Source organism: Phyllobates terribilis, unplaced genomic scaffold (genome assembly GCF_046119375.1).
Source record: "Phyllobates terribilis strain yellow unplaced genomic scaffold, ASM4611937v1 Scaffold_8__6_contigs__length_399053987, whole genome shotgun sequence".
Lineage (NCBI taxonomy): Eukaryota > Metazoa > Chordata > Amphibia > Anura > Dendrobatidae > Phyllobates > Phyllobates terribilis.
Genome location: NW_027362768.1, coordinates 154,264,452 through 154,283,683, shown reverse-complemented (window position 1 = coordinate 154,283,683; position 19,232 = coordinate 154,264,452).

Below are 19,232 nucleotides of genomic sequence, written 5' to 3'. Positions count from 1 at the left end.
CGATTCCCGCCATTTCCAAAGATTTCCCGCCTTGGAAGAGCGGACGCCATTATGGGCGTGCCAGAGGGTGGCAAGAGGCCACCTCCCATCGTGGGCCAGGTCGAAGAATGGCGCCAAAAGCGGAAACCGCGCCCACCAACAGAGACTGTGATGCTGGAAGTGTCCATCAGCGTGAGAGAACTGCCCCTGGAACTGACAATCACAAAGTTGCCCCGGGACCACCCTCAATGTGGGCGGAGACAGAACAAGAGAGCAAAGATGGGTGCAGCCTGGAGCAGTCTGGAGAGAGCGCACCCGGAGACAAGAAGTCTGGAAAGGAGTCCAGAGAAAGCCTACCCGGAGATGGAGGGAGAGTCAGGCAGCACCGACCCAGTGGTCAGGAGCCTGCTACAAGCCACAACCCCACTAGGCTTAGTGGAGGTCCTGGCACAGCTCCCCCGAGACCGGGAGTGTGCACAGACTGCGCTGTAGGGCCTCGCACGGAGGATGGCCCGGGTGCAGCGAGAGACGTTGGCGGAGTGGAGCCGAGAGATGGCCCAGCAGACCGAAACCCGTCAGCGGAGCACGCCACCCGAGACGAGGAGACAGACCACCTCTGAGGATGGTGCAGGAGGACTCAAGGCCGGAGACGGCGCCGAGAAGGGAGCTGAACGAATGGAGGCAGGTAAAGGGGACGTCTCTACCCCGAGCCGGGAAACCGCGTGCCTGCCCCAGCTCCCCGTCGCAGAGCCTGAAATTCCCCCTGCCGTGCCCGTCGCTGCATCGTCACCGCCGCCGACTAGGCCTCAACCGGAAACCGCGGCCGCGACCCCTGTGACGTCACGCGCTTTGACCCTGAGCGCGGCAAAGCAGGAAATACCATCGGCCTGGTCGCAAGGCCTAGTACACCCGGGCGCCGCCATTCCAACAGCGCCCCCTACCTCCGCGGAGCCACCGGCCTGGTCGCAGGGCCGAGTAACCCAGGGCGCCGCCGTTCTTACGGTGCCCTTTGCCTTTAGGGTGCCCCAAGCCTGGTCGCAAGGCCTGGTCAACCCGGGCGCCGCTACCATCAACGCGCCCTCAACATCTAGAGTGCCGCACCTGGGTGAAAATCTATTTGCCCAGCACACGTGCCCGGATGGGCAGCCCTTCATATGGCCCCAGGAGTACATTCAGCTGGAACTCCAGAGAGCAAGGCCCATGTGCGAGCCCCTGATTCCGGCTCCGAAGCCCGTAAAGAGGACCTCGCCCCCGCTGGAGGAGGCACAGTTTGAGTGGGACCCCACTGGAGAAGACCTCATGGGGTTCACTCAGGAGACTCGGGCGGCCGCAGCGGAGCGTGCAGAGTGCTGCCGGCAGCAGCTCGAGGTCTTCGAGAGGGAGCGGAGAGAGAGGCGGGTCCGGGAACAGCAAGCACAGATAAGAAGCGTGGAGCAGAAGAGCCGGACCAGGAGGAATCCCCGTGCAGCTCATGGTCCCCCTTCCACCGGGACTGTGATAAAATTCAACATGCAGCATGGGTGGGGCTTCATTAGAGACCATCATACCCCCGGCGACGTCTTTGTGACCCGCAGAGACGTAGAAAGCCATCTGCCGGAGGGACACAGAGGTCGTGACCTGTATGTAGGGGACGAGGTCACCTTCACCCGGCACAAGTGTGCCAAAGGACCCTACGCCCTCCATGTGCATCGCCTGACGGAGGAGGAGCTGCGGTGTGAGGAGGAGCAAGAGGACCCGGACGGGTCTGAAACTGAAACCAACCAACAAGAAAGAGCAGGAGGACGCCGTCGTTGAAGTACGGTAGAGAGAGACTGTATAAAGTTTCCCGTCGGGGTACCAAGAACTGTTACTTATTTAAAATATGTTCCCCGTTGGGACAAAGTGTGAACTGATGCCCGTGTGTCCCTAGTTCCTAATACCTGGCCGAGGACTGAGAGCGGCCATATCCCCTTTGTATATAGTTGCGCTTCCTAAAGCGCCCCCTACTGGTTTTATGGGAAAACCATTTTTCTTCAAGAGACTGTCGCACTTTACCCGGTCACAAGTTGCACCGTGACCGGAGGAACCAGAGACAGGAATGTTTACAAGAATGTTATTTATGAAAACGTTTTATTGCTGATAATATATGTGATGTTTTATATGTTTATGTTTTATGAAAAAATTGTATGTTTTGGATGTTTTTATCTTTTACAGCCCGAGGACGTGCTGTGATTTACCAGGGGGGAATGTAGCACCCTGAGGATTCGGCTGCTACAGGGGTATTACACCTCAACCCAGAGGTGTGGTATTCCACTCCCGGGTAAGGATGGAGTGTGGAACTGAGCTCAGTAGGCTGCATGCACTACACACATCCCATTTCCGGGGGACAGATCAATGGTACTCCCACTAGAGAAATGTGCAGGTACGACAGCGTCTGTCCCTGGCTGGAGTGGGAGGGGGGTGGAACATCCCAGTAGTGTAGGGGCAGATAGGGGGAGCAGTCTGGGTAATGCTAGGAGCTCATTGGGTGCTGGTCACCTGAGCTCACACATAGAGGGAGTATATAAGATGGGAACCATCTTAGATCAGGGTCAGTCTGTCAGTCTTTTTTGCAGAGTCAGAGGAGAAGAGCAGCTCCAAGGCCAAGAGAGAGAGAGAGGAGAAAGAAGGACCCAGAGGGGGAGAAGAGGGAACTCCAAGAACCCAAGAGTAGATCAGAGGGTGAAGAGTTGGCACAAGGGTACCGGATCCCAAGCTGGTGGAGGGCACTAATCCTTAGCCAGAGACCGGAGGTCGTGGGCAGGATCTGCCACGACCACCCACTAAATCCACCCGGAAGGCAAACCGTGCATAGGGTCAGGGAACCCAGAGACAAGGGTTTTACCAACAAGAGGCCCGAGGGAGCCGGACTTAGGTGGATCCCTGGTGGGGAAGGCCAGAGAGAAGGACAAGTCAGAAAGGGAGCTCAGGAACACGCTCCAGAATCACCTGGGGGTTGGCCGAGTCCAGGACCTGGTGGACGCAGCACGGCTCGGGTGGTCACTCAAGGCCGGAGTGACCAAACAAAAGCAGTAAGTAAAAACCCTGAACTGCACAGCCCGACTCTGAGTCTCATTACCATCCTCACTGCACCTCCACAACCACCATCCTCTGCAACTGACCCCCTGAGGCTATACCCCTCCCGTTGGGGGTTATACTACCCGAAGCTGCACACACACTACCAGCCTCAGCGGACCCTGCTGCAGCGGCGGCCGTAGTGACCGCAAATCAACGGGTGGCGTAGTCGACATAAAAGAACATCTAGTAACATCTATAAGGACTGCCACACACTGAGCTTGACACCCTGGGCACGGACCGGGTCACCGCCACTCGGAGACTACAACCCCCATCTGATCCGGCTCCGGGTATCCCCCAAACAGCACTGGCCCAGGGGGCGCGTCAGATATATAGATAGAAACATTACAGACAGTTGCACATTAGATAGCTAGATAGATAGATAGATAGATAGATAGATAGATAGATAGATAGATAGATAGATAGATATTGTGGATAGATAGATAGATAGATAGATAGATAGATAGATAGATAGATAGATAGATAGATGGATAGGTGATAGATAGAAAGATAGAATGATAGAATGAGAGAATGATTGATAGATAGATAGATATTAGGTAGATAGATATTGAATAGATAGATAGAAGGATAGATAAATAGAAGGATAGATAGATAGAAGGACAGATAGATAGATAGATAGATAGATAGATAGATAAAAGGGCTCGAAAAAGGTTCTGTAAACCGAAACATTCCAACATGAGCTAATTAAAGTCCACTTTTTTATTTTGCATGCCTTTTGGAGTTCTGCCTCTCTTTATTATTTATTCGTCTTGTAACAATTGGATTTTTATTTTGGAGGCTTTGCGCCCTTTATGATAGCTAGATAACTATAGCAAAAAACTGACCAGCTCCCTTTCGCTGTTCCCAGAAAGTGTTGTCGAAGTGTAGTGGTCACAGCAAAACACATTGACCCGGGTGACCCTACATTGGGATTATGGAGGTCCTCAGCTTAACCTGCAGTTCTACAGTAATGTTCATTTTAATTAGTGTGTCACTGTCTAAAACCACCGCAAATGTGCCTCTGCAGAAGAAAACAACAAGTTTATTTCCTGTTACTCTCTGTACATAAGTTTGATGGTCAGTAAAAAGAACTGTAAGTTTACAAGCTGGTTTGGTTTCCTCATTGTGGGGATTAAGGGGTCCGGCACGGCACAAATCATGGCCGAGTTGAACCTGAAGGTCTCCACAGCAGCAACACAACCACACACACCCATGCAGGACCCTGTTTTTCTTTAGCGTGGCGGGGCGTAGGAGATGAGTACCTAGCCCACGGCTATCGCCCCTGCACGCCATGTTACATTTGGTGTTGTTGGCAGCATCATTTTCTTGGGGAGGGGACCTGTGGCACGAACGAGATGGCGCCTGAAGATAGATGGGCAAGGATGTCGGCCAGAAGCATGTGTCCTAAGATGGAGACGGCTGGTGAGCTGAGAAGAAGAAAGACTGCCTATCATGTAAGTGGATGGCGTCCGAGAGTGCAAAAATATGCCCAGCCCATTGAAGTGTCAGCCCGGAGGGGTATATGCTCTACATATGGCAAGCGCAGAAGTCGTGGCAGAAGGCAGAGTCGCCAAAAGTGATGCATGACGAAGCGGACGTGTTAGAAGACCGATCACGGGAGAGGCTGAGTCGAACAAGCAGGAAGGGTGCGGTCAGAGAGAAAATGGTGCCATTTTCTTATCGGGCATCTAAGAGGAAGCATTTCACGATGCAGAAGAAAGGAAGATGGCGAACCACGATCAGAACACAGGAACGGAATCGGCATGGCAGATGGACATTAACGGGGATGAGGAGGAGTTTGAAGAAATGCTCCATATTGTGACACTGTGAGCCGTGGCAGGAAGTCATCGCCCAGAGGGGACCACATGAGCACGACCTCCCCTGGCGCAGCTCATGATGCAGCGGGGCTACCACCTCACAGCCAGAGGTGGGCCTGCTCATGTATGAGCTAAGTGTGTGATGCTGGAGCCAGATGCCATAGGGAGAATCGGTCACCGTTGCAAACGGGGCAGGGACACGCACAACAATCACAGAGCAGCCTACTGGGACACCTGAGTTAATATCTTTCAGGGCAGCTGGCCCTTCAGTACCACCCTCAGGGGCTGTTGAGCCAGCTGCCGCTGCAACCAGTCCCACTGATGATGTCAGCACAGCAGTACCTCTAGAGATGGCGACAGTGTTTCAGGTTTTGAAAGCTGAAATCATTTGTCCCATCCAGAATCTCCTGGAGGTTGAGGTAGACTGGGGGAGACTACACTTTTCCTCGCCACCTCTCAAAGGGCTTCCAGAACCCCCGCCACAAAGCCCTTGGCGAGAATGAGCGTACGATGAAGACGACGTGATAGAGGAGCGAAAGTGGGCCAACATGTTCATGAGAGGATGGTTGAAAGGAGCTGATGCAACCCGCAGATTTGCTGCATAAGATGCCCAGACAAAGGGCCGAGTGATTTACTTTGATATAGACCGGGGGATTCGGGGACCGGAGAGGGGGACCGGAGACAGGGTGTATGTGAACAGAAGTGTAGGCAAGCAAAAATATCTGCCCCAAAGACTGCACAACTTGTATGAGGAGGAAGTGGAGAACTTTATAAAATTGTGGTGTTGCAAGGGTTGGTACGCGGTGTGAGTGACGTGACCCGCCACAGTCAGCGATATTGAGGGCTGGGAAGAAGAGGTTGTCTGGAGTAAAGCCCTGCGTGAGTGGGCTAAATAGGCCCAGTTAGGCTTCCAATGAAAGGAGGCAACGCCAGAGGGAGCCGTCCGGCCACCACAGCGGCAATTCATGGAGGAGAAATTGAAGCAATCTGAGTGGGCCACATAGGAAAGCTGGGATGACTAGGTCATCAACAGGGCCAGTTCAACATCACATCCAGGTGACCAGTTATGGCCCCACCAAAATAGGCAGTGGTCGGCCGCCATCGGAAATATAGGAACCAGGGCAGACCAAAATACCCAGACCAAGACTGGAAATGGAAGAGACCACTTTCCCCTGTAATCTGGGAAAAGTTCTGGACAGCCTGTCCGAAGCCTTGCCGTGAAGTGAAGTGAATAGTGTTGTCTCTTCAGTCGTTTTCATGTTGGCTATGGCCTTGTTCAAGGGATTGAGCTCTGAAGGACCCCTCATTGAGAGAAGGTTGGAGATCAGTCAGGTCTCAAAAAGAGAAAGTTTAAAGTTGAAGTGCCTTTTGTTGAAAGGACTGTTATCTTTGTGGCCATGTGAGGACCAGTGTGTGTTCTGACATATAGAGGGACTGTTCTGTTACCCTCATGGCTGAAGATAGGCCTGGAAAATCCAGATAGGCTGAACGTTTGTGTTTCATTTTTATATTGTTGGCTGGACTTTAAGCACTGGTGCAGCTGAGAGGGTCTGATAGCCTCAGAAAAGGGTACTGTGATATTTATGGACTCTTTCATGTTTCCTGGGTCCTTACCTAGAAGGACCGTGTCCAGTGAATTTCAAGGACTGTGGATCTTGTGCGGGACTGTCAAAACCTACAAGAAACAAAAGGAACATAAAGTGCATTTAAATAGCACAGGGTTCTTAGTAACATTGTCCCTTACTTGATCTGGAAATTGCATCATTTAAATAACTTCCCAAGGCTGGTGTCCACAGTTCGGAGCCCGGTCCTTTGTCTGCCCTTATTCACACCCTCAGGTCAACTCTGATACATCGTAAGGTTTTTAATATTAGACAGTGCAGAACCGTCCCGAACAGGGTCACCGTGCCGTGGTAGAATGGCTATTATGCTATTTTTTATCAAAAACAGTGTTACTAAGAACCCTATGTTATTTAAATGCACTTTTGCGTTTTTTATTTAGTTACAGCAGGATTTATGTTCGTATTGTTTCTTGTAGGTTTTGTCTGAAAAGGACCGTGATGCCATGGAGGATGCTGCGACCCTGAAGAAGGCATTTTGAGAAAGCAATACTTCAGTGCTAAGATTGTTATTGTGTGTGAACTAACCCCTTTTTCATTATAGGTCCTGGATGGCTGTGAACGGCCATAATAAAAGAAGGGGAGAGTGTAGGGGTGGAGAGGATGACATGGCACCTCTCTGAAAAGCCCTGCTGTTTTAAATGTATGAAAATGTACTGTATTGTATGTGTTATCCTCCTGTAGAATGCAGTTCCTGTTAGTCAGGGCTGACTGGGTTAACTGTAGCACCGGCCCATAGTTGGGAAGGAGTACTAGGAGCCAGTTCGGCAGTTTCTGTTTTGGTTAGTTGTTAGTAAGCGAGAGACAAGAAAGGACACCCTGAGAGGAAGTTGATCATCACCGTGTGTGTGTGTGCGAAGACCAGGAAAGGGAGCAAGACTCAGCAAGAATTCTTCAGTAGTGGCAGTGTTCTTCCTTAAGCAGGCAAGTCTCGGTACATACAGTAAGAGGTTTTTAAGAACATCTTTAAGAGACTAGTGGAAATTCCATAGTGTTGGCCAAACCTGGAAGCTGCCATCAGTGAGATAGTGTCAGTTAGACCGGGGCACGTTTAGTAAGGTGACAGCCGGAGAAGCTCCCTTGCGCAGTTCCCAGGAAGCATAGTCGGAGTGTAGTGATCACAGCGAAATACGTTGACCCAGGTGGCACTACATTGGGATTAAAGAGACCCTCAGCTTAACTTGCACTCCGCAGAAGAAAACAACGAGTTTATTTCCTGTTACCCTCTGTACATACAGTACAGACCAAAAGTTTGGACACACCTTCTCATTTAAAGATTTTTCTGTATTTTCATGACTATGAAAATTGTGCATTCACACTGAAGGCATCAAAACTATGAATTAACACATGTGGAATTATATACTTAACCAAAAAGTGTGAAACAACTGAAAATATGTCTTATACTCGAGGTTCTTCAAAGTAGCCACCTTTTCCTTTGATGACTGCTTTGCACACTCTTGGCATTCCCTTGATGAGCTTCAAGAGGTAGTCACCGGAAATGGTCTTCCAACAATCTTGAAGGAGTTCCCAGAGATACTTAGCACTTGTTGGCCCTTTTGCCTTCACTCTGCGGTCCAGCTCACCCCAAACCATCTCGATTGGGTTCAGGTCTGGTGACTGTAGAGGCCAGGTCATCACCCCATCACTCTACTTCTTGGTCAAATAGCCCTTACACAGCCTGGAGGTGTGTTTGGGGTCATTGTCCTGTTGAAAAATATATGATGGTCCAACTAAACGCAAACTGGATGGAATAGCATGCCGCTGCAAGATGCTGTGGTAGCCATGCTGGTTCAGTAAGCTTTCAATTTTGAATAAATCCCCAATAGCGTCACCAGCAAAGCACCCCCACACCATCACACCTCCTCCTCCATGCTTCACGGTGGGAACCAGGCATATAGAGTCCATCCGTTCACCTTTTCTGCGTCGCACAAAGACACGGTGGTTGGAACCAAAGATCTCAAATTTGGACTCATCAGACCAAAGCACAGATTTCCACTGGTCTAATAATGTCCATTCCTTGTGTTCTTTAGCCCAAACAAGTCTCTTCTGCTTGTTGCCTGTCCTTAGCAGTGTATTCCTAGCAGCTATTTTTTCATGAAGGCCTGCTGCACAAAGTCTTCTCTTAACAGTTGTTGTAGAGATGTGTCTGCTGCTAGAACTCTGTGTGGCATTGACCTGGTCTCTGATCTGAGCTGCTGTTAACCTGCGATTTCTGAGGCTGGTGACTCGGATAAACTTATCCACAGAAGGGGCTCTCCTCATGTGAGCCAGTTTTTTTTGTAGCGCTTGATGGTTTTTGCAACTGCACTTGGGGACACTTTCAAATTTTGCCCAATTTTTTGCACTGACTGATTTTCATTTCTTAAAGTAATGATGGCCACTCGTTTTTCTTTACTTAGCTGCTTTTTTCTTGCCATAATACAAATTCTAACAGTCTATTCAGTAGGACTATTAGCTGTGTATCCACCAGACTTCTGGACAACACAACTGATGGTCCCAACCCCATTTATAAGGCAAGAAATCCCACTTATTAAACCTGACAGGGCACACCTGTGAAGTGAAAACCATTTCCGGTGACTACCTCTTGAAGCTCATCAAGAGAATGCCAAGAGTGTGCAAAGCAGTCATCAAAGCAAAAGGTGGCTACTTTGAAGAACCTAGAATATAAGACATATTTTCAGTTGTTTCACACTTTTTTGTTAAGTAGTACTGTAAGTTTGATGGTCAGTAAAAAGAACTGCACTTTTAAAAGCTGGTTTGGTTTCCTCATCATGAGCTTAAAGGGGTCCGACACCGCAGCAGCACAACCACGCACACATACACAGGAAGTACCCTGTTTTTCTGTAGTGTGCAAGGGTATGGGAGATGAGTACCTCGCCCATGGCTACCGCCCCACACCATATTATGACTCGCCCAGGGGGATATGGGGGACTCGGTACCCGGGCCTTTACCTTCTTGGGATGTCACGGCGTTCGGCTCCCGGGCCCGTACCCTGGGGTCACTCTTGAAAGGGGTTGTTGCTTGAAGGGATGATAAACGGTTTTGTCTCGTGACACCACCTGTGGTTCCTGGTAATGGGTACCAGCGCTGCTGCAGACCTCCGGGCATGATGGGATGGCAACTGAGATGTTTCTGCTCCCCACAGGCGGAGCGGGCCCCCGGGGCAGGGTTGATGGAAGGGATGCAGGTGAGAGGTGGCCCAGCCGGGTCAGGGGAGAATAACAGATACGCACACAGGGGATTCGCTTCAGTACCTTTACTGGTGTATACGGCAGGTACAGTCCAGGGTACTTGGTAGGAAGGGTGCATTTCTGGACTCTCCCCAGTGAGAGGGGATAAGGCCTCCTTGTCTGTTTCTTCCTCTCTCTCTCTGAAGCTCCTGACCTGCTTGGAACTAGGCCTAGCTTCTGTACTCTCTCACTCTCTCACCTGTCTGCTTGGTGGTAAGAACTTTCCTCTGGCTACCACTATCCCTGGACGCTGTGGCCTTCGTTGTTCCTAGTTCTTTGGATGGTTGCAGCTTCAGGTTGACCAGGGGTCTAGAATCCCCTTGGTATACTTGTTATTCCTACTGGGCGTAGAGGACCCTGTAGGCGCGGTCCGGTGTCTGGCTTGTGTTCTGGGGTGAGCCTAAGATGCTCCTCTGCCCCCCAACACTTCTCTCTCCTTTCCTTGTCTCTGGCCATGCTCTAGGCCCTAGGCTTCAGCACGTGCTTTTGGCCTTAACCTCAGCACAGCAGCTAACATGTGCTGCTTCTTCGCTGCTCTAAAGTGTCAGCACACTCTGCCTACCTAACTCCACCCTCCAGTATATATATCCCTAACAGGGCTCCCTCTGGTGGTATGAGGTGGAATCATAGAATCATAGAATCATAGAATGGTAGAGTTGGAAGGGACCTCCTGGGTCATCTGGTCCAACCCCCTGCTCAAAGCAGGATTCACTAAATCATCTCAGACAGATGTCTGTCCAGCCTCTGTTTGAAGACGTCCATTGAAGGGGAACTCACCACCTCTCGTGGCAGCCTGTTCCACTCATTAATCACCCTAACTGTCAAAAAGTTTTTTCTAATATCTAATCTGTGTCTCCTCCCATTTAGTTTCATCCCATTGCTTCTAGTCTTTCCTTGTGCAAATGAGAATAAAGATGATCCTTCTACAATGTGACAGCCCTTGACATATTTGTAGACAGCTATTAAGTCTCCTCTCAGTCTTCTTTTTTGCAAGCTAAACATTCCCAAATCCTGCAACCGTTCCTCATAGGACATGGTTTGCAGACCAGTCACCATTCTGGTCGCTCTTCTCTGAACTTGCTCCAGTTTGTCGATGTCTTTTTTAAAATGTGGTGCCCAAAACTGTACACAGTATTCCAGATGAGGTCTGACCAAAGAGGAGTAAAGACCGATAATGACTTCACGTGATCTAGACTGTATGCTTCTGCTAATACATCCCAGAATTGTATTTGCCTTTTTTGCTGCTGCATCACACTGTTGACTCATGTTCAGTCTATGATCTATTAGTATACCTAAGTCTTTTTCACATGTACTGTTGCTTAGCTCTATTCCTCCCATTCTGTATATGCTTTTTTCATTTTTATTGCCCAGATGTAGTACTTTGCATTTTTCCCTGTTAAAAACCAATCTGTTGGTTGCTGCCCACTGCTCCAGTTTATTTAGGTCTTTTTGAATCCTCTCTCTCTCTTCTCTAGTATTAGCTATCCCTCCTAGCTTTGTGTCATCAGCAAATTTAATCAGTTTACCCTCAATTCCTTCATCTAAATCATTGATAAAGATGTTGAACAATACAGGTCCCAGGACAGAGCCCTGTGGTACCCCACTTGAGACATTCATCCAGCTGGATGTGAAGCCATTTACAACCACCCTTTGAGTCCGATCACTAAGCCAGTTATGAATCCACCTAACAGTTGCCTGGTCCATTGCATACTTGGTCATTTTTTCAATAAGGATGGTGTGAGATACTTTGTCAAATGCTTTGCTGAAGTCAAGATATACTATATCTACAGCATTTCCCTGATCCACCCAGTCAGTGATTCTGTCATAGAAGGAAATTAAGTTAGTCTGACATGACTTGTTAGTTACAAACCCATGCTGACTCTGGTTAATCACTTCATTCTTATCCATGTACTTACATACATGTTGTTTAATAATTTGTTCAAAGATCTTTCCTGGTATAGAAGTCAGACTCACCGGCCTATAGTTCCCTGGGTCCACCTTCTTCCCCTTTTTGAAGATAGGAACAACATTTGCTCTTCTCCAGTCTTCTGGGACTTCTCCTGTTCTCCAAGAATTTTCAAAGATTATGGAGAGTGGTTCTAAAATTTCTTCTACGATCTCCTTCAGTACTCTGGGGTGTAATTCATCTGGACCTGGAGACTTGAACTCATTTATGTTAGCTAAATATTCCCTCACAATCTTTCTGTTTACAGATAACTTGGATTCCTCTATTCCTTTAAAAGGACAGTGAAGATCAGTTGATGTTACATTTTCTTTCTGAGAGAAAACAGATGCAAAATAGGAGTTAAAAAGTTCGGCCTTCTCAACATCCTCTCTTACCATTTCTCCATTTTCATCCTGTAAAAATCCTATAGCATCTTTGACTTTTCTTTTACTTTTGACATACCCCCAAAATCCTTTTTTATTGCTTTTGACATCTCTTGCAAGCCTTAATTAATTGTCAGCTTTAGCTAACCTGATACGTGCCCTGCAGGATCTACAGACTGCATTATAATCTTCTTTAGATATGCCTCCCTCTTTCCATTTAATAAACATTTCTTTCTTTCTTTTTAGCATGTGTTTAAGTTCTGTGTTCATCCATCCTGGTTTCCTTAAATGCTTCCCATTCTTCCTACTTTTCGGGATTGTTAACGATTGTGCTTTGAGAATCTCATTTTTAAAAATTTCCCATCCTTCCTGGACATTTTTGTCCTTAAGGACATCCAGCCATTGGATCCCTCCTATTCTCTTTCTGAGTCTCTTAAAATCTGCCTTTCTAAAATCTAACCTTGAAGTTTGAGTCTTCACATGTCTTCCTCCTCTAGTTATCCAAAATTCTATAATAGCATGATCGCTGCCTCCTAGGGTCCCAGCCACCTTTACCTCCTCAACCATTTCCTCCCTGTTTATAAGGATTAGATCCAAAGTAGCAGATCCCCTTGTTTTCTCCCCTACCTTTTGGAAGATAAAGTTGTCAGCAAGAGAGGATAAGAATTTGCTTGACCTGTTAGTTTTACTTGAGAGAGATTCCCAACAAATGTCTGGATAGTTGAAATCTCCCATGACCACTACGTCATATTTTTTGGAGAACTTGGTCATTTGATACATAAAGAGTTCATCCATATCTTCAGCTTGCCCAGGTGGCCTGTAGTAAATGCCTACAATGGTGTCCTTTCCGTTGTTCTCTCCTTGTATTCTTACCCAAACAGTTTCCACAGAACTCCCAGTCTCTGAAGCTTCAATCTCTGTGCAGATATACGCTTTTCTAACATACAATGCGACACCTCCTCCTCGTTTATCAAGTCTGTTTCTTGCAAATAAGTTGTATCCTTTTAGCCTTTTATTCCAATCATGTGTATCGTCCCACCAAGTTTCAGTGATTCCAATGACATCATATTTCTTTTCCTGCATTAGTAATTCCAATTCTCCTTGTTTGTTGCCCATGCTTTGTGCATTTGCATAAAAACATTTTAGTTTGTGATTGGTTTCTCTTCCTCCCATATTTTTATTATTTAAATTGTTTTGTCTTTGTTCTTCCTTTCCACTTCCAGTAGCAGAGATCTCAATAGTATTTGTCAGCTGTATGGCTTTTTCTGGCCTTTTGCTTCCCTTCCCACATTGTTCTAGTTTAAAGCTCTCCTGATGAGTGTAGCAAGGCGACTTCCAAATACATGTTTTCCAGTCTTCGTAAGGTGCACCCCATCTCTAGCAAGTAGTCCATCGTATACGTAATTCATTCCGTGATCCAGAAATCCAAATCCTTGTTGATGGCACCATCGACGTAGCCAGTTGTTCACCTGTAGAATCTTATTCCACCTCATTGTTCCATGGCCATCCACTGGGAGGATGGATGAGAAGACCACCTGCGCTCCCAATTCTTTCACTTTCTTGCCTAAGTCTTCAAAGTCACTGCTGATGGTTTCCAGGTCCTTTCTTGCGGTGTCATTTGTCCCCACATGTATTAGCAGGAATGGGTAGTGATCTGTAGGTCTGAAGAGTCTTGATATCCTGTCAGACACATCTGACAGGAAGGGTGGAGGTGTCTGTGTGTACTGAGGGCCTCTTGTGGAGAAGTCCATCCATGCACCCTTTTGGGTCCTGTGGTACCTGTTGTTAGCAGGGTGCCACATTCCCCCCCTAGTACAATTCAGTACTCCTGGACTGAAGCATTTTTGTAACCAGGTAACAACAACAATTACAATTATAATAACAATAACACATAGATAATATATGTAGAAGCTTTGAAAAATTCAAAAATGTAACAAAAACCAGCTGGGTAACTATCTACATCGGACAGTCCTGGGCCACTCACAGTTGTTGACCTCCAAGTCTCTGGTTTTTGGAATAAATGCAGGCACTAAATAAAGGCATGTTATAAATAAAACACATATCAAAGGCACACAATAAATAACAATAGACAATACCCGAACTGGGTAACTATGTACAAGTTTGACACATTTTTACTCTTTAGGCTTTTGTACATTATTCCCTATACCTGGTAGGGATTTGGCCTTGTGTGCTGCGTATGGACCTTCGTAGCACTGGGGTGATACTGGTGTCTGTGCATGCACTATCCGCTAACCTATCAGGTGTACGTGCGGGTAAGTTATAGAACTGCCTCAACATCTCTATAGGGCTGGCAAGGGCACTGTTTACTGGACCTTCAGGTTCTGCTTCAACTGGTGATCCTCCTTTTACTGGGGACTCTTCCTGTTCCTGAGCAGGTTCTTCTAGGGCGCTCACAGGTTCTTCTTGTGGTGGAGGTTCTTCTGGTGGCTGACAGAAGTGTATCACTGGTATGATAACTGCTCCATAGAGTTGAGGCCAGTCCGTGGGGAAGTCTGCTAGAACTGTATGAACTACATCTTCCTTGGGTTTTTCCGGTATTATAAGAGGTACTTCTTCCTCCTGTCTCTTCAGTAAACCTGGGCACAATTTCAAGTCGTCTCTTGAGACTGTCGTGGTTGTCCTACCTCCATCCTTGCTGATCAGGCAGGTTTTGGTGTTGTCAAATCCCGAATTTAACACGGTGTAGGGCTCTCTTTCCCACTGGTCATCGAGCTTGTGACCTCTTCTTTTCCGCTTTAGCACTATTTCTCCAGGTGCCAAGGGTTTTGCCGATGCATGATGGTTATACTGGTCTTCTTGTCTTTCTCTTACTTTGTTTAGGCTTTCTTCAACACAGGCCTGTACTTTTCTGTACTGATCTTGCCGATTTGTGTCCCAGTCTTTAGTGGACATATCTGCAGCAGGTTCTACCACTCCGAGTTCCAGGTCCATGGGCAATTCTTGCTCTCATGAGGTATGCTGGGGTACAATTAGTAGAACTCACAGGTATGTGGTTATACAGGTCCACCAGGTCAGGTAGTTTGTCTGGCCACTGGTTCCTCTCTTCCAAAGGTAGGGTTTTTAACAGGTCAATGATGATGTTATTCATTTTCTCGCACATACCGTTGGTTTGAGGATGATATGGTATAGTTCGGATCTTCTTACATCCATACAGGTGACAGAATTCTTTGAATAGTTCAGCTTCCAAGGCAGGGCCTTGATCTGTTAGCACTTTGTCCGGGTATCCATGGGGCCTGCAGAAGTAGGTTTGGAATGTTCTTGCTGCAGTTTCTGCTGTCAGGTCCTTGACAGGGGCTACCACCAGGAACCGGGAATAGTGATCCACCATGGTCAGGGCATAGGAATAGCCTGATCTGCTGGGTGACAGTTTTACGTGATCCAGAGCGACAATCTCCAGGGGTTGGGTTGTTTTGATGGACTGTAAGGGTGCTTTCTGACTTCCGTAGTCTTTCCTTCTGAGGTTACAGGGCCCACAATTCCGGCACCACCTTTCTATGGAACTTCGCATTCCAACCCAGTAGAACCGGTCCTTCAGCAGGGTTTCCAACTTCTTCCAGCCAAAATGACCTGCTTGGTCATGGTAGGCCTCTAGCACCATCTGGATATCTTTCCTGGGTAGTACAATCTGCCACACCATTTCATGGGTTCTGGGGTTGACATACCTTCTCCACAGCTTTTCTCTGTAGACGAACAGCCGGCTTCTCTCATTCCACAAGTGTTTGGCTTGTGGAGGAGCATTCTTCTCCAGGTGAGAACCTTCTTGGGTTATCAGTTGAGGCTGACAACCGGGTAACTGTCCTGGGTCTCCTTCCAGCTGTGATGAGGTAAAGGGTCTAGTGTCTTACCATGACGTCTTCTGGAGGTGTGTTGCTCTTGGACCATTCCATTCCTGTGGAAAGCAGGTAATTCAATTTCTTCTAGGTCATCCACTTCATCCTCGGTGTTCGACTGGTGGGGCATGCTTGACAGGGCATCAGCATTGGTGTTCTTGTGACCTGCCTGGTACTTGATTGTGAACTGGTAATTCGACAATCTGGCCACTCAACGCTGTTCCATGGCTCCCAACCTGGCTGTCTCCAGGTGTGTCAAGGGGTTATTGTCGGTAAAGGCTGTAAATTTAGTTGAGGCTAGGTAATGTTTGAATATTTCGGTGATAGCCCAGACCAAGGCCAGAAACTCCAGCTTGAAGGAACTGTAATTCTCCGGGTTCCTCTCAGTAGGGCGAAGCTTTCTACTGGCATAAGCAATTACCTTTTCTCTGCTGTTTTGCTTCTGGGACAACACAGCTCCCAGTCCCTCATTGCTGGCGTCTGTGTATAACTGGAAAGGTTGGCTGTAGTCGGGGTAAGCCAGGATCTCCTCACCGGTTAGGGCTTCCTTCATTAATGCAAACGACTCAGCCTGTTCTTTGCCCCACTGGAATCGGGGACTTTTACCTCTTTTGGACTGTCCTACTAGGAGATGTTGTAAAGGTGCTGCCTTTTTGGTGTAGACCTTAATGAATCTCCTGTAGTACCCGACCAGTCCCAGGAATTGACATACTTCTTTGATGTTCTTTGGTTCAGGCCACTTCTGGATGGCAGAGACCTTCTCCGGGTCTGGTGCCACTCCCTCTGAGCTGACCACGTGTCCCAGGTACTGAACCTTCTGTTTGAGCAGGTGGCACTTGGAAGGTTTTAGTTTCATCCCATACCGGAACAATGCCTCAAATACCTCTGCCAGCTTTTTCAGATTGTCTTCATATGTCCTTGAGTACACGATAACGTCATCCAGGTATAACAGCACTGCTTCAAAGTTCCGGTGTCTTAAGCAACACTCCATCAACCTCTGGAATGTTCCGGGTGCGTTGCAGAGTCCAAATGGCATGCTGTTGAATTCACATAATCCCATCGGGGTGGTGAAGGCTGTCTTCTCCCGGTCTTCCTCGGCAACAGAGACTTGCCAGTACCCTCTAGTGAGATCCAATGGGGAGAAATAATTGGCAGATTTTAGTGCAGCCAGGGATTCCTCTATACGGGGCAAAGGGTATGCATCTTTATGTGTTATTCAATTAATTTGTCTGTAATCTACACACATCCTCATGCTACCATCCTTCTTTCTGACCAGGACCAGGGGAGCTGCCCAGGGGCTACAGCTATCCCTTACTACCTTTGCCTTTTTCATGTCATGCAACATTTCTTTTGCTTTTTGGTAATGTGCTGCTGGTACGGGTCTGTAACGCTCCTTGATGGGTGGATGGTTACCTGTGGGTATGTGATGTTGTATCCCTTTGACCCTTCCAAAATCAAGTGAGTGTTTACTAAACACTTGTTTATATTCCTGAACTACTCTGTAGACACTGTGTTTTTGATGGACAGGAGTGGCGTCAGTTCCAACATGGGGCTGTTGACACCATTCCTCCAGCTGGGCTTTGGAGTCATTGTCTTCCACCGTGTCTGGTGGGGTCAAGGGTTCTACTGTGTGTATGGCATTATTATTCACAGTATACAGCCTGGCAACACCAAATCAACATTTCATTCATTGGGGGAATCACAATGGGTATCGGGTCTGTCACCCGTACATTACCAATCTCACCACCTGTTAGTTTTACCTGTTGCTGGTACAGGAGGGCTCGAATCTCTCTCTGGAGCACCTTCCTCTGCCCTGGTCTGGCAGTGTCAGCAATCTGTTGGAGTAAAAACAACACTTCTCCCAAACAGTTACCAACAACATTTGTACCAATTATCATATATGGGTTTTTATCACCAGGGTTAGACTCTACTACAATCAGTCCTTGATCCTTTAATTCCACTCTTCCCACCTTCACTGTCATGTCCTTAACCCCGACTAGATTAAGAGGAAGGCCATTGGAGGCATACACGGTGAGGCTTGGGTCTGGCGGGTGGAGTTCATCTATGGACCTGTACCTTTTGTAGAGGACATCAGGTATTATGGTCACCTGTGACCCGGTGTCCAGTAGTGCAGGTGTTCCTATGCCATCCAGCACGATGGACAGGAAAGGTCTTCCTCCTACAAACCAATCGTACCAGCCTGATGGGCCTTGTTGGTTTACTCCTGGGTGTTGGCCCTCGGCCCCAGGATTTTCCCGTTTAAAGGACAGGTCCGGGTGAGGTGGCCTGCCTTGTGGCAACGGTAGCAGATGAGTTCTCCTGGAGGGCGACGTCGGTCGTTGGTCCTCCCACGGGGTGGCGTTGTTCTTCTTCTTCTCCTCATCCAGGGGACATCCTCGGGACTGTCGGCGAGTAGGATCCTTCCATTCGGCTCGGGCTCCGTCTGTAGCTACAGGGCGCTTAGGACGGTCGTCAGGGTTTTACTTAGCTGACGCACTTCAGAGCGCAGGCTGTCCAGCTCGCTAGGAGGCGCTGTTTGCACTTTTGCCTCAGCCACTAATGAAGGAGCAGTGGGTGCTGCGGGCACTGGGGTGGCCCCACACTGGTAAAGCTGCATAGCAGTATCTGATGTTTCCAGGGGCTGCAGACCCATAATAGCCATGTCCTTCAGGGTGTCAAAGGTGACATTTGGATGATCTAAGGCCCACCACCGTACGGTTCTGCTTTCCTCCTGGGACCTCAACCCCCGGATGAATTGTTCTGTCAGCATTTTGTTCTCATCATTTATGCTGGCTGGACTAACCTGTTTCAGGGCCCACAGTGCCTCTTGTAAGCGCCAGGCATAGTCCCGGATACTGTCCTCAGGTTTCTGGGCACAGTGGTAGAACCTCATCCGGAGATCTGTCTCAGTGTGGTTTTCAAAGACAGTTTGCAGTCTCTTGAATATAATAGGTACTGATTCCTGGTCTGCGGCTGGCCAGGTTTCAATTTCCCGCTCTGCTGCACCTGTCAATTGTCCCAGCACAACAGCGGCTCTCTGTTTACCAGTCATTGAGTATATGTCCAATACACTGCATATTTATCTTTTGAACCCAGACAGGGTGTCTGGTTTGCCATCATTCTGGGGAAGCCTCTTCGCTCCGGGTAACGTACGGCAGGGTCATGGTTATTATTGGAGTCACGGCCCCTGCTGGTGGGTCGGCTGCTCCGGCCTGAACAGCGCCGGGCGCGGGTTGAGCATCGGGAGTGTTAACCGGTGCTCCGGCGTTTTGATCATCGGCCATGGTTGCGCCCCCCTAGTAAACCGTAGCCTAC